At 48.1% G+C, this 14986-nt stretch overlaps 1 long non-coding RNA gene across 1 annotated transcript; it reads left to right on the top strand.

Annotated features, from left to right (window-relative positions):
* Positions 1–336: 336 nt before the first annotated feature.
* Positions 337–7151, top strand: LOC143442785 (uncharacterized). The gene is made up of 4 exons (XR_013111275.1): positions 337–3720; positions 4530–4615; positions 5654–5778; positions 6361–7151. It is a non-coding gene; the product is annotated as an uncharacterized LOC143442785 (long non-coding RNA).
* Positions 7152–14986: the final 7835 nt, after the last annotated feature.

Here is a 14986-nt window from a genome sequence, read left to right as displayed (position 1 = left end):
CCCCTGCGGTGTCTTGTGATCCATTTGTATTGGAGTCTTAACTTTGGCTGGCTCCTGGCCTCACCCCAAATGGCTACTCTTGGGCAAGACAAGTGGGTCATAAAATTTACTACTTCAAGATAGAGTGAGCTGCCCTCTTGTACTTTATTCAAATAGGACCCAAGAAGGACCGAGCAGGAAAGGCCAGGTGACCAGGTGACTCCTCTTACTGCTACAAAAAGACCACATTGTTTCAAGGGGGAGATTAAAAAACTCACCCACTATATTTCTATCCACAGTAGTTTTTTTGTTTTGTTTTGTTTTGTTTTTAAGTTTTTCAAGATGGTGGTTCTTTGTGTAGCCCTGGCTGTCCTGGAATGTGCTCTATAGACCAGGCTGGCCTTGAACTCACAGAGATCTGCCTCACAGTGATCATGCCAGGTACTGAGCTTACTGGCATGAACCACCATACTTGGCTTATGTGGTGCTGGGATTGAGGCCAGGACTTTATATATGCGATATAACCATTCTCTCAACTGAACCATGTCCCCAGCCCATAAATGAGAGTCTGTGTGGGTGTGTGATAATGGGGACAAAACCCAGAGCCTCATGTATGCCAAGCAAGTGTGCTACCACTGAACTACAGCCCTAATTACATCCTCTTTTTTTTATTATAGCCCTGTTATTTTTATAACCCCCACCTTGTGTGTGTGTGTGTGTGTGTGTGTGTGTGTGTGTGTGTGTGTGTACGCACATGTATTTGTGATGTCAGTGGGGTCAGAGGACAACATTGGTGTCACTCCTTGCCTCTCACCTTATTTGCAGACAGGGTCTCTCTTACTGGTTTTGTGGCTGTGTTACTAGCTGGCCTGTGAGCTTCTGGGGATCCTCCTGTCTCTTCCTCTCATCTCACCCTAGGAGTGTTGGGATTGCAGATGCTTACTGTACAGTGTCTGGTTTTTACATGGGTTCTGGGCACTTAAACTCAGGTCCCCATGCTTCCATAGTATGGTAGTTTGAATAGGAATGGCCCCCATAGATTTCATGTGTTTCAATGTTTGGCTGTAGGGAATGGCACTATTAGGAGGTGTGCCCTAGTTGGAGAATATAGGTGACTGTGTAGCTGGGCTTTGAGGCTTAGATTGCTCACAAAGTATCCATGCACCTCCCCATCCCAAGTGTGTGGACCAGAGTTTCAGTCACTTGGGTGTAACTTCCTGTGTAAGAAGAGAAGAAACAAGACCAGGGCTGGGCATGGAGGCAGAGGCAGGCTAATATCTGTGAGTTCAAGTCCAGCCTGCTCTACATACAGAGTTCCAGGCCAGTTAGGTCTAGGTAGTAAGACCCAAGAGAAAGCAAAAAGAAATAAGGAAAGCAGCAAAGCCACTCAGCAATGGAGTTCCCTGTCACTGTTCCACCTGATTGTTTTCTGTCTCTTGTTTCATCACTCTGTTCATGGTTACTGTTACAATCTATGCCATGGTTTATATGTCTCTTCTAGAGCTCACATTGACAGCAGCACTGAGACCTTTAAGACTTAGTAGCTGTGACCCCTTGTCAAATGTACTTAGCTTCAGGGGAGGGTGAAGCACGAGATGGCAGACATTTCTTATTTTTTCTTTAAAGTAATTTAAGTTTTTTAGCATGTGTGTGCATGCATATGTGCCACATGCATGTGCATGTGTGTCATGTTCTAGAGCTCAAACTCAGGTTTTTAGCTCGATAGTAAGTGTGTTTACCCCCTAAGCTATCCTTATGGCCATGAGTAATTTTAATTTTAAAGATTATTTTATTTTTATTTTTACTTTATGTGCACGTGCATGGGTGCCTGTGGAAACCAGAGGAATGTCGGAGAGCCCTGGGAGCTAGAGTTGCAGGAGATTGTGAGCCATCCAATGTCAGTGCTGAGAACTAAACTCAGGTCGTCTGCAAGAGCAGCATGTACCCTTAACCACTGAGCCTTCTTTCCAGCTTCATCCATTGTTTCCAGTCCATTGTTTTGTTTTTGTTTTAAGGTATGCATGTGTGTGTTGGACTGTGTGTGTTTTGGGGATTGGTTCTAATGCTTTGAGTTAATCTAGACCCCAAAATCAGGAATCTATATGTCCAAACACTGATGGTCCTTGTCCCAAATTGATTTTGATCGATCAATAAAGAGCCAATGGCCAATGACTGGGCAGGTAGACTGAGGCAGGACGTGGAGATTTATGTGGGCTAGGAAGTGGAAGTGATCGCCGTGATGGGAAGAATGAAGACCAGAACTAAAGGCCCGCCAACGTGCGAGAATCAGGGAATGAGGCCAAACAGGCCACTTCCCCAGTTGTGTTTGGGGTAGCAAAGATGAAATCTAGATTTTAAAAGATGTTAATATCAGAAGTACTGGAGGGCAGTGTTTGCTAGCAGCAGGAAGGATTAGAACTGCTCATCCTTTGAGCTAGCTAGTCAAAGCATCCTAAACTTACGTGTGTGTGTGTGTGTGTGTGTGTGTGTGTGTGTGTGTCCTTCATTTGAGAACCCAAAGGGCTCTGGCAGGTGGCTGGGAGCGCAACCCACCAGGAGCACGAAGCAGGTAGTTAAACTCACCAATATAGGAGTGTATGCGGAAATGAGAGGTGAGCACTGAGCATCTTCTGCCTTCAGCCTCGGCTTCGCCACTTCACAATTTTGAGACAGGGTTGTTAGCAGTTATTAAGTCAAAGCCGGACTCAGCCACCCATCCTTCGTAAGCAGATTGAAGCGCAAGTCAATGGTGAGAAGCAGAAAAGGAAGAGCTATTCAACATGACTAACTTGGGTAAATGGACAGAAAGCTGTAATAGCAGCCCCGCCCAGTCCGTCTCTGGAAGTCCAACGTGAAGTTTAGGTTTAAATCCTGGGCTCGAGTTTTGCAACACTAAGCAATCCTGGGCAAAAGTATGGCCCCTTCCTTCATTGTCTAGGCTCCAGTCTGTTCTGCAAGGTGTTCTAACAAGATGCAGATCTTCTGGAAGACAAATCCCCATGGCTGCCCTCAAGCTTTGGTCTTTTTCTTCCCCCAGCATGAAACTCCTGGAGAAATCCCAATCCCCCCAGTGCCTTGATCTCACAGCCTGATGACCAAAGTGTAGAAAGCAAGACGTAGAATACCCTCACTCCTGCTAGGCAGGCGGTTAGAGGTCTTTCACTGGACCTTGAGCTCACAGATTGGCCAGACAGCAGGGCTCCTGGGATCCTGCTGTCTCCAGCTCCCTGGTGCTGGGCTAATAGGAGCCTCCATATCCAGCTTTTTTAATGTGGGTGCTGGGATCTGAACTCAGGTCCTCCTGCTTACACAGCAGGCACTTTAGTGACGGAGTCACCTCCTCAGCCTAATTGTATCCTGTAAAATAGATTGTTGCACTGGAATCTGAGTGAGCCATAAACCAGTATTTGCAGGTTTTTTTGTTTGGTTGTTTGGTTTGGATTTGAGACTAGGTTATACTGTGCTGCCCAGGCTGTTCTCAGACACCTGAAGTCAAACAATCCTCCTGTCTCAGCCTCACAACTAGCTGGGGTTCCAGGTACACCACCTGCTTGATCCCCATGTTTGCGTCATTTGCTCCGTACTTTAACCCAGCACTGATGAGTAACCCTAAGATTTGCCTATAGGTATTCCATATGGCTTTGCTGGCCAGATCTCCTGACCATGGGCAATGTTACAGTGAATGAGACTGGGGAGAGCTCAGGCTTATGGAAGAGGCAGACAAGAATCTACAGGCTGCAGGTAGGCACTGGAGCCAAAGCAGAGTCAAGGGAGGAAGGATGGCCATCAAGGGAAGGGGCTACACCTGCTAGGCCTCTTTGAATTGGTGACATGATTTGAACAGGTCTGAGAGGAGCCATGTGACAATGTAGGGACAGCTGGATGAGCTGCAGACAGGATATCCAAAGGTCCTGCACAGAAGGAGCTAGGATTGGCGTGGGCAGTAAGAAGCTAAGGTGGGCTACAGACTTTGTGAGGTGGCTGTACAAAATGAACTGGGAGGGGTTAGTCGGGCAGGAGCTGCGGAAGCTTGGACAGTCCAAGCATAATACAATTCACATTTTAAAATAGTACCTTTGGAAGCCATGGAAGAGCAGCAACCCACAAAGGATGGAGTGTGATGTTAACGCAGGCTAGGCATAAAGCATGGTGACTTAGCTGGGTAGGTGATGGCAGTAGTTAGGGTGAGGGGGCTTAAGTGGGGGGACAGCAAGGAAGACAGATGGGGTGGCTGCGTAGAGAGAAGATAGGACTCGAGGCCAGCCTGCATATGAGTGTGCACTGAGCCCTTAATGCTAATTACTGCTGGTGGTGGTTTGAATGAGACTGCTCCCCCCCACCCCCCGAGGCTCATGTATTTGAATGCTTGGTTCCCAATTAGTGGAACTGTTGGGGAGGATTAGGTGTGGCCTTATTGGAGGAGGTGTGTCACTGGGGGTGGGCTTTGAGGTTTCAAAAGCCCATGCCCATTGCAGTCTGTCTCTGTCTCTCTGTCTCTCCTCCTTCCCTCCTCCTCTTCCCCTCCCCATCCCCTGGACCTTATGGAATAGATATGAGCTCTCAGTTACTTCTCCAGCATGCCAGCCTGCCTATTGCCACCCTCCCCACCATGATAACAGACTCACCCTCTGAAACCGTAAGTAAGCCTCCAGTTAGATGCTTCCTTTTATAAGTTGCCTTGGTCATGGAGTCTCTTCACAGCGGTAGAACGGTAATTAGGACACTGCTGCAATGGAGAAGAGGCTGGAGATCAAGGGCTGGATAGGAGATGCTCATCCCGTGTTCTGTCGGTGTAACAGAATAACCTGAGGCTGGGTAGTTTTTAAAGAAAGCAGTTTTATTTTGGCTTATGGTTCTAAAGGCCCACATGCTGTTCCAATCCATGGGGGAAGTAGACTCACACAAAGAGAATCCTGTGTGATTGATTGATTGAGGGCCTGGTGGAGGTGGTGGTACCTGTGATCCCAGCGCTTGAGAGCTGAGGCAGGGAGATCAAGGAGATGGTAAGATGTAGGTCTATATATCCCCCCCCTCATACACACACACACACACACAGTGTGGGGGGGGCTCTGATTCTGAGGAAACAGGGGGAGGTGCTATACTCAGCTCATTCACTGTACAGATAACGTCATCTGGAGAACTGATCTATCCCTCAGGAATTAAATCAACATCAAGAGAAAGATATCAATACCTCCTGTTGGCCTCTCCCACCACCTCTTGAGGTTTGGAGGAACAAGTCACACTCAGCCACAGAGTTTGACTTTTCTCAGTCAGGTGGAGAAGCTGGACAGACAGGGAAATGTGGAGTCTTCACCCCAGGGGGTGTAGTAAGATGCTGGAGCCCTGCAGCCTCCTTGCCAGGCCTGCAGACAGTTGGGGTGCAGGGAAGACAGGGAGAAACACAGCCTGGGTGGACTGTGGCAGACACTGTGAGATGCCGGGATGAGGACCAAGGGGAGCTCCAAGGTGTGTGTGCTGCTGGTGACTTTATAAGATGGCATCATCGTGGGGTGGGGACAGAGGCTGGCTTTGAAGAAGAGAGTGATCTGGAGGGAGAGCCAGGGAGGCCCTTGAGTGGGAGGACTTTTAGTAGAACTTCTGAAGAGCATGATGCAGAACAGAAAATGATGCGGGGTCAGGAAGGAAGTTCATTCCCTGCCCTTTCTTCTTGAAGACTGGAAAGAGGAGGAGCCCATTTACCCTTCTGAGGGACGACCCTGAAGCAGTGTGGAGGAAGGAACAAGATTCTTGAGCAGAAAGACTTGGATGAAAAACTACATTCATCAGGCAGCTGTGGTGGTATGTACCTGTCATCCCACTCTGGGACTCTGAGACAGGAGCATTGCTCTGAGTTCAAGGGCAACCTGAGCTATACAGTAAGTGCCAGGCCAGAGACCATCTCAGAAGTGGGTAACAATGTGGCTTGACAAGGACAAGAAATCACAGCAGTCAGGTGTACCTCTGTCCAGCATGGGCAAGAGGAAAGGTCGTGGAGGGAAGCTGGAAGCAACATAATTCTATGAATGACACTGAAGCCACAAAGAATGGTGGCCAGAGACCAAGTGTGATGGCTCATGCCTTTAATCCCAGCACTCGGGGGGGGGGGGGGGCAGAGGCAGGTGGATCTCTGAGTTTGAAGCCAGCCTGGTCTACAGAGTGAGTTTGAGGACAACCAGGGCTTACACAGAGAAACTCACTTTCAAAAAAAAAATAAACAAACAAAAACAAAACAAACAAATGAATGGTGGCCAGAGCATTTGGAGAGAGAAAGACAGGTGTGGAAGGCAAGAAACATGAGCAGGGCTGGAAGGAGAGTGGGGTCTGCAGCAAGCAGGGTGTCAGGAGCTGGGTGGTGGTAATGGGGCCTGTCTGTCTTCACAGTGACTGGACTGATCAGGAGGAGGAGAGGAGAGAAGGAAAAGGAGGAGGAAAGGGAGGAAGAACATTCTGGCTGAGTGGACAGAGGAGGATCACCACTTGCCTGACCTCCATAATGCAGGCTGCAGGAGACAGCTACTCCTTTGGCTTCTGCCAGAACAAGAGGATGGAGGGGAAGATACCCAGGGAAGACTGCTGCAGGCAGGGGCTCCTGGAGACTGTATGAATGCCCAGATGATGTAGTAGAAACATGGAGATCAGGTTAGGCCAGCCTGAGGAGGCTGAGGCAGGATAAGTTGAAGGCTTGACTGACTACCAGAGAGTTCAAGGCCAGCCTGTGACACTGTCTCAAAATAAAAAGAGGAATGCAGGCAGATCAGTGGCAGAGCATTTGCCTAGGATTTGAGAAACCTCAGGTTTAATCTCTAATAACACACACACACACACACACACACACACACACACACACAGGGAATTTGGGGTTCAGACAGAAGTGGTGGTTTGGGAGTAGAGATTTAGGCAGATCTAGCCTGTGCCAAGGAAACATGGAGATTTCTCTCAGAAAACTAGGCAGACTGGATCCCCAGGTAAGCTCTGGAGGCACGGCACATACCCGAGGATGAGCCAAGCTGCAGCGTGATCTCTGCGGACGGGAAGAACCTTCTCTTGGCTAGTTGGCAAGGGTGAAGGTAGCAAGGAGCTTGGTGCTCATCTCCTTTCAGCCTGCCACAGAAGTCAACCTGAAGTGACAAGCTGCTCCAAGCCTCCGTTCTAAGTACTGAGAAAGCTCCAGTAGCAAGGATCTCTTGAGCCAGGAGCTTGAGGTCAGCCTGACCAACGGAGTGAGACCGTGTTCAAGCAAAAAATAAAAATAAAAAATCGTCTTCCTGGTGAACCTCTCTTACACAGCCAAGTTCCTCGCCAGAGGACAGGGTGGAGGTGATGGGGCAGGGCAGGCAGTGGCACATTTGTCTACGAAACGGAATGGTGTCCCACTTTCAAAATGATGGACCTTGGCAAAGCTACACGGAGAGAATCATTATGCTAAATGAAAAGGGCCCGACAGGAAGAGACAATACTGTGTGATTGCACTCCCATGAGGCAGCCAGGGTCAACCCTGAAGACAACACAAGAGTGGTGGCAGCCAGGGATGAAGTTTCAGTTTTGCAAGAGGAAGGGGTTTCCAGAACAGGGTGTTGGTGATGGCTATGTGACTTAACATACAAACTGTACACCCAACCCGGGTTCAGATGAACAACTGGGGCATGGCTCAACTGCCGTTGAGCTTGTGCTTTCCCTGCATTAGGCCCCAAAGTCTGTGTAGCACAGAGAAGAAAAGGGAAGAAAAACAAGATGCCGAGTTGGAGAAACTGAGGCTGGCCTCTGGCCTCATGGCCACACAGTTGCATTGATCACAGCATTATTCTGGAATGCGCGTCCTGACCCCAGTTTGCTGGGGCTCTGAGGGAGGCTGGTGACTAGAGAAGGGTACCCAGGCGCAAGGTGAGGCCCTCTCTGCAGTGTCCATTCCTGTCCCCTCAGGACTAATGCTTAGCGCTGAGCGCCCCAGGGAGGTGACTGGTGCTCTGTGGCCCTCACCTGCAGCGCTTCCGCCCCTGGCACCATGGGTTTTCCTGACCTCAGTCTCCAGAGCCAGATCTCAGAGGCATCATTAATTAGAATGGCCACATTTCTTCATTTTGGGAAAACAGTGTCTGCCAGGCTTCACAACACAACACTCATCTGAGTGTCTGTTCCGCAGGGGTCAGCAGTTCTTTCAAACCTGACATCGGCTAAGTTCAGGATGAAGAAGCTGGGTGGGGGGTGGGGGGGGGGACTGGAAATGAAAGTAATAAAGGAAGCCACACACTGTCAGCGCGCCAGAGCTGACTGTAAAGACGCCATGTTTTCAGAGTTCAGGATCACTATGGGGCGGCAGAAAAATAACTGACTCAGAACGGAGGTGGGAGATGCTGGGCTGCGTGTGGGGGCTTCGATCTGACCCGGGGGACTTGGCAGCACCCCCAGGAAATCGTGTCTGTGCCTTTGGTGTGAGGGGAGACAAGAAAGTTCAGTTCTTCCTGTCAGTTAAGACCCGAATGCAAAGCCTAAGTGGAGCTCGAGGTCTGCTTAGCCACAGAGCAGCAGGACAGAAGACACCAAAAAGTTAACAGAGAACAGGAAAGCAAGTGTCTGGCAGTGGTGGGCTCCACCCTGCTCGCTACTGCGGACTGACCTACAAAGAGGCAGAGACCCAAAGCGTAGTTCTCAGAATCACATGCAAAGTATTAGTAAACCATGAGGAAAAGCTTGATTTGCCTAAAAAGTAATATAAAATTAAAGCAAAACCTAACATTTCTACTTATCTCAGTGGGAGCAGTAAACAAACAAAACAAAACAACAACAATAATAAACCCCTAAGAACAACAACAACAACAAAACCCAAACCAAAAAACATTGTTTGAACAAAGTTGAGCAGACCTGGTATTCCTGGATGCCGTCAAGGAAAGATAAACTGAGATGTTGACGTGTCTGATATTAGCATAAAGATATTAACTATTAGGGACTGGGGAAATAGCTCACTAGGTATATAACTTGGGGAGACAGGAGGATCCCTGAGACTCATTGGATATCCAGCCTTGTCAGTCTCAAAAAATAAGGTGGAAATCAATAGACTCACTGGTTCACACACAAATACATAATACATGAACACATCTACCACATATGAATGCCTACACACATGAGGACATTTCACATATACACACCCACCGCAAACACATCCACCACACATGAATACCTTATACACATACATATACCTCACAGGAACACACACATACACACAGGAACATATATTGCCATACACAGAAGCATACACAAACATACACAAACACACGAACATGCTTGCTTCACACACGCACAAATCAAAAAACAAAGTGTTGTGGCTATGCATAGACTATATCTTTTTTGTTTCCTAAATATCTGCACGTGGGCTGTAGCAGGCTTCTTCCTAGGCTCACTACTCTACCTCTGTTCTTGGAAGTGCTTCTTCCTTAATAAGCTGTCTCTATTTGCACTCTACCCTAATTTAAAAGGGACGACTTTGGGAGACAGATCAGCGGACAAAGGCCCTCCTGCTGAACCCGTGACCTAAGTTCAATGCCTGGGACACAGAGTGGAAGGAGAGAGCCACCTCCAGCAAGTTATCTGCTCACTTCCACCCCCACCCCCAAATAAACAAGCTGCCGGGATTTTCTCAGAACCTGCACTATGTTTTTCCTTAAACACTAATGTAATTTTCCTAGAGCTTAAAGAAAAAAGTTGATAAAGTGTTCCCAGCAAGCGTGAGAACATGAGTTTGGATCTCCAGCACTGTTAGGCAGGTTGTTATTCGCCTGTACTTAGATTCCATTTCAAAATACGACATAGGGAAGGAAGCTGGGGAGATAGACATAGCTCAGTGATGGACCACTTGCCTGGAAAATACAAGTTCCTAGGTTCAATCCCCAGTACCACAAAATAAATTAAAGCAATTCCTGTGCTGGTGAGATGGCTCAGTGGTTAAGAGCACAGACTGCTCTTCAGGAGATCATGAGTTCAAATCCCAGCAACCACATGGTGGCTCACATCCATCCTCCGTAATGAGATCTGATGCCCTCATATGGGTGTCTGAAGACAGCTACAGTGTACTTTGGGCCGGAGTGGGACCCGGAGCAAGCACGGAGCTAGCAGGGGTGGAGAGAGCCAAGCCTGGTCAGAGCAAGAGGGAGAAGGGAAGGGGTAAGGGGTGGAAACAATTCCTGTGTGTAAATGCTGCCAGATTCCCTCAATGTGTGTCCTTACAGGCCGTGCTAGCACCAAATCCTGACTCTGCGATGCATAGGTTTATATGGACAATCCAGAGGTGTCAGAGGAGACTATATTCCACTTTTCACTTCAGGACTGAGGAAATGAAGATTCAACAAGGTGACTAGTGACCTATCTGTGAGAGAGAGCTGTCCCTATTATGGGGGCCAGGCCACAAGCCCGTCTACCCTCAGAAAGTAGTAGAATGAATTTCCATTGTAGCTTTTGGGTAGAGGAAGACACAGACTTGTTCCCTGTACTCACTGGAGGCCAACAGCTGTATATAGTATGACTCTGCCAAGCCTATTGGTCGGGGAGACTTAACACCTTTCTTTATGGGGAGGTGGAGGAATGTAAAATATACATGACTCTTTGTTGTTGTTTTTGACTCAGAATCTCATTGCATAGCCCTGGCTGTCCTGGAACTCACTGTGTAGACTTAGGACCTGCCCATAGTGCTGGGATCAAAGGTGAGCACACTCAGCTAGGAGGTATCTAACTTTTTAGGAGAACTGAGCAGATGTTCACTCTCATAAGTGAGTTTCAGGGAAACCAAAGGGACTTGGAGAAGTTATGGTGGCTTGGGCTAACGCTGGTTCAGTCTGCAGAACAGACAGTAGTTTGTGATTTTCCGTGGGACCAGAGGACAGGAGTGTGTGTGACTAGTCGGCGTGTTGATGATCAGTCTGTCTCACCGCCATGTGGGCACAGTGGTCTCTGGTTAATGCAGTATGAGTCAGAGATAGGGAGCTGCCAAGCTCCTCTCTTGGCAGATCACTTGGGATTAGTTAGGAATTTCTGCAGAAATCCTATTACTTCTCCGGAAGGGAGAAAAACAAGACATGGTGAGAAGGACCCTGATTGGGAAGTGTCTTTTGATGTCTCTTAACCTCCTGAGCCCCAACACAACCATTGATCTCTTCCATAAAATTCTGTCCAGATGGATAAGGTGAGACCCAAGATTCCCCTGGCTCAGAACATTTCAGCTCTGAATCCTTGAGACATTGCCAGTCCTGGGAAATATGACAGACAGATACACTCATTCTACAGGACATTTGGAGTACTGCTAAAAAAAGAATTGCTGGCTTTGGCAAGGGTGTTTCTGAGGTTGGTTGTATTGTTTAAAGACAAAGGCTGATCCTCTGTCTTTCCCGATCCTTGGCACTGTATGGTTTCAAGATGGCTGCCACCTAGTGCCCACATAGCAGTCCAGAGAGGAGAGAAAGAGTCCAAACGTTTCTGCATAATTCTCCTTAGATCCTACTGATCAGAATCAGTTGGGCCAACCACTGGCAAAGAGGAAAGGGATTCTCTGATTGGTATAGGTCAAATGGGATTCACTCCAGAAGGGTGGATGAATGCCTGAGAACTTCTGTTGGTGCCAAGAACTTGTTCTTGGTGGTGAGAGCATTGAGCAGTTTGCAGGAGACGAAGTCCTGCATTTTCCACAGGAGCAACAAAGCATAGTTGTAAACTAGAAGCAATTTAGATATTGCTAAGATCTGATTATTTCTTTCTAATTTTCTTTTTGTGGTTCCTTTATCCTCTCCAGCTGATGTGCTTGAAGTGCAGCTCGGTGAAAAAAAATAGCACTTTCTATCCTAGGTCTCTGAAGATCCCTACAGGAGCATCATGGAATTTCAGCATTTCAAGTAGGAACAGAAGTCTCCAGACACAGGACACGATGGCCATGGACTTGGAGCTTCCAGAGAAGAGACTGGCTGGACAAGAGGCTCCCAAGTGGCAGAAGAGAGACAGCAGTCAGCCTGCCTGGACCTGAAAGTGTACCCTCAGGCCACTAAGTGAGGTCACCTCATTTCTTCTCTGCTTGATGAAGAAATGAACTCTGGTGGCCCTGACAGAGGTTCTCAGGCACTTCAGCAGCTGGGTGGGAGGTGCTCACCAGGCTCACCCCCATGAGAAGGCAGAGTTCTGCACAAACTCAGGGCACAAGATAGCAAGAGAGATGGAGGCTGGTCTCCCAGATTCAATCTGTATGGTGTCTCATCTGAGAATATCTCCTGGGGACTAGGAATTTAACTACTGGCCTCTAACAAGGGCCTGCACTTGGGGTCATCCCCTTCCAGAAGTCTGAGGCCTTCACTGCTCCCTGGGATCCCTTTGGGTGAGAGTGGTGGACTAAATGGACGTGGACAGACAGTAGGACACTGACAGACAGCAAGATATTGACAGCAGGTAGCAACAGTGTGTCTGAGGAAGGAGTCAGCATCCCTTCCCCACAGCAGAACCAGGAAAATCTGGAATTGGAGCTGCTCTGATGGGGCCATTGGCTGGAGGAAAGGTGAGTCTAAATGGATCCAGCTTACAGCCTGCTTTGTCACTTGCCTGTTGTGATGGTGGCTGGGGCAGGGGGCACACACTCACCCTGGCTTCCGCACAAGATAAGATGGTGTGATTTTTGTTTATCTGTTCTTAGGGAATGTGTATTTAGATCCTGAATTCGTTTTGAAACACTGCATATTTGCTGTATTGTTATTCAGTTATATGATACTAGATTCATCAGATGTATGATCTGGAGATATTTTATTTGATTTTGTAGGGTATGTGTGTGTTGGGGGCATGCCAAGTGTGTTTGTGGAGGTCACATGACAACTTTGTGGAGTTAGGTTTCTCTTTCCACCTTTATATGGTTCTAGAGTTTGAATTCAGGTCTTCAGGCTACACAGCAAGGACCTTTACCTGTGGAGTCATCTTCCTGCCCCCCCACCCTGTGTGTGTGTGTGTGTGTGTGTGTATCTCTGTGTTTGTGCTCTCTCTCTCTCTCTGTGTCTGTGTGTGTCTCTGTCTCTCTGTGTGTGTGTTTTTCTCTCTCTCTTTCTCTCTCTGTCTCTCTCTGTGTGTGTGCGTGTGTGTCTGTGTGTGTCTCTCTCTGTGTGTCTGTGTGTATGTCTCTGTCTGTCTGTCTGTCTCTCTCTCTGTGTGTATGTCTGTCTCTCTCTCAAGTATGGGGTTCTGATTTTCTTTCTCTTCCTCCTTGTTTTTAACTTTTAATTGATCCTTTGTGAATGTCACATAATGGGTCCTAATTCCACTCAGCTTCCCTTCCCTTCATATCTGCCCTCTGCCCTTGCAACCTTCCCTCCATAAGAAAACAAACAAACAAACAAAATAAATAAAACAAAAAAAACCCCAAGAAACAAACAAAAGATATCTTCACTATAGAAGCTGCAGTGTGTCACAGTGTCACACAGTATACCCTTCTGCCCAAACTGCTTTGCTTGCAAAGGTTCATTGCAGCTTTGAATCTGCAGGAGCAGCCCCTTCATGTGCTCCAGCAGTTCACAGATGGGACAGATATTGGAGTGATCCAGCTTACAGCCCTGTTTCCAGGCCTGGGTGGAAGCTGAGTTGGTCAGCCCCCTAGGTTTCCTGCCCTCATGCCCTCAGGGCTGGCTTTCCTGAACTCACCCCACCGTGCCAGCTCTGCTGTGCTGCCCAGGTCACTTGGGGTGAGGGATGGGGGGGAGAGGGTACTCTCCCAAGTGCTACAGCTGGTGAGGGGCAGGACAGCTCTCCTACCACAGTCGAGGGGTGGGGCCAGCTCAGCACAGTGCTAGGACATCATCAGGACTTCAGGAGGCAGCCTAGACCAGGGACATTTGCATGGCCTTTGATGGTCACATGGACCTCTGACATCAACACAGAGCCTGGCTTTGATAGGACCATTAGCCCAGACATGGCCCCTGGAGGCAGCATGGGCCTGCATGTCCCCATGACCTCAGGTAGAAGTGCAGGCCACTCAGATCAGTATGCCCCCCAGTGGCAGCATGGTGCTCAGACATCCACATGGTCTCATATGGTAGCCCAGACCGTGGATTTCTGCATGGCCTTTGGTGGTAACTTGGGTCATGCAAATTGACACAGACCTTGGCTGTAGCGGAACCATGGACCCAGACGTGTCCCTTGTTAGCAGCCTGAGCCAGGCTGTCACCACGTCCTCAAGTGGTCACACAGGCTCCTCATATCTACCTGTTCCTTACCCCACTTGATCTCCAGTTCCACCTCTCAGCAGTGAACGAACCAATTGGCTTCCATCTGTCCATCTTTCCTATCATATCACACATTTGATGATCATAGCGGCTCCCACTGTGGGCAGAGGTGGGTATCTTTCTCACTCGGGTGTCCTTCTTGTCCTTTCTCTCTCTCTCTTTCTTTCTTCCTTTCTTCCTTCCTTCTCTTTCTTTCTTTCTTTCTTTCTTTCTTTCTTTTCTTTCTTAAAACAAGATTATTTTGGCTGCTATCAGTCCCTTAATTTACATATTCATTTCAGGATCCTTTTGTCAATTTCTTCGAAGAACCCACTAAATGTCCCAAAAGAAAATATAAGCTAACTGTCGTTGGTAGCAAATTCCTGTACCGAGTCAGGAGAATCAGGAGTTAGTTCAAGGTCCTTCTATAATAAGTCTTCGACTATCCTGAGCTACATAGACCCTGATCAAAAATAAAAAATAAAGATTAAAAAAGGAGACAGATGGGCTGGGCAGTGGTGGCACACGCCTTTAATCCCAGCACTTGGGAGGCAGAGGCAGGCGGATTTCTGAGTTCGAGGCCAGCCTAGTCTATTGAGTGAGTTCCAGGACAGCCAGGGCTACACAGAGAAACCCTGTCTCGAAAAACCACAAAAAAAAAAAAAAAAAAAAAAGTTGATGCTGGTGCTTTTCCTGTCACCCTCCATGTTGTGACTTTTGAGACAGGGTCTCACACTGGGTACCTTTCCTCTCAACACATGATCCCCATGACTCCCTCCTGATTTCACTCCTGCTTG

Source organism: Arvicanthis niloticus, chromosome 6 (genome assembly GCF_011762505.2).
Source record: "Arvicanthis niloticus isolate mArvNil1 chromosome 6, mArvNil1.pat.X, whole genome shotgun sequence".
Classification (NCBI taxonomy): domain Eukaryota; kingdom Metazoa; phylum Chordata; class Mammalia; order Rodentia; family Muridae; genus Arvicanthis; species Arvicanthis niloticus.
Note: the sequence above shows the minus strand (reverse complement) of the source record. Positions and strands in the feature narration are given on the sequence as shown.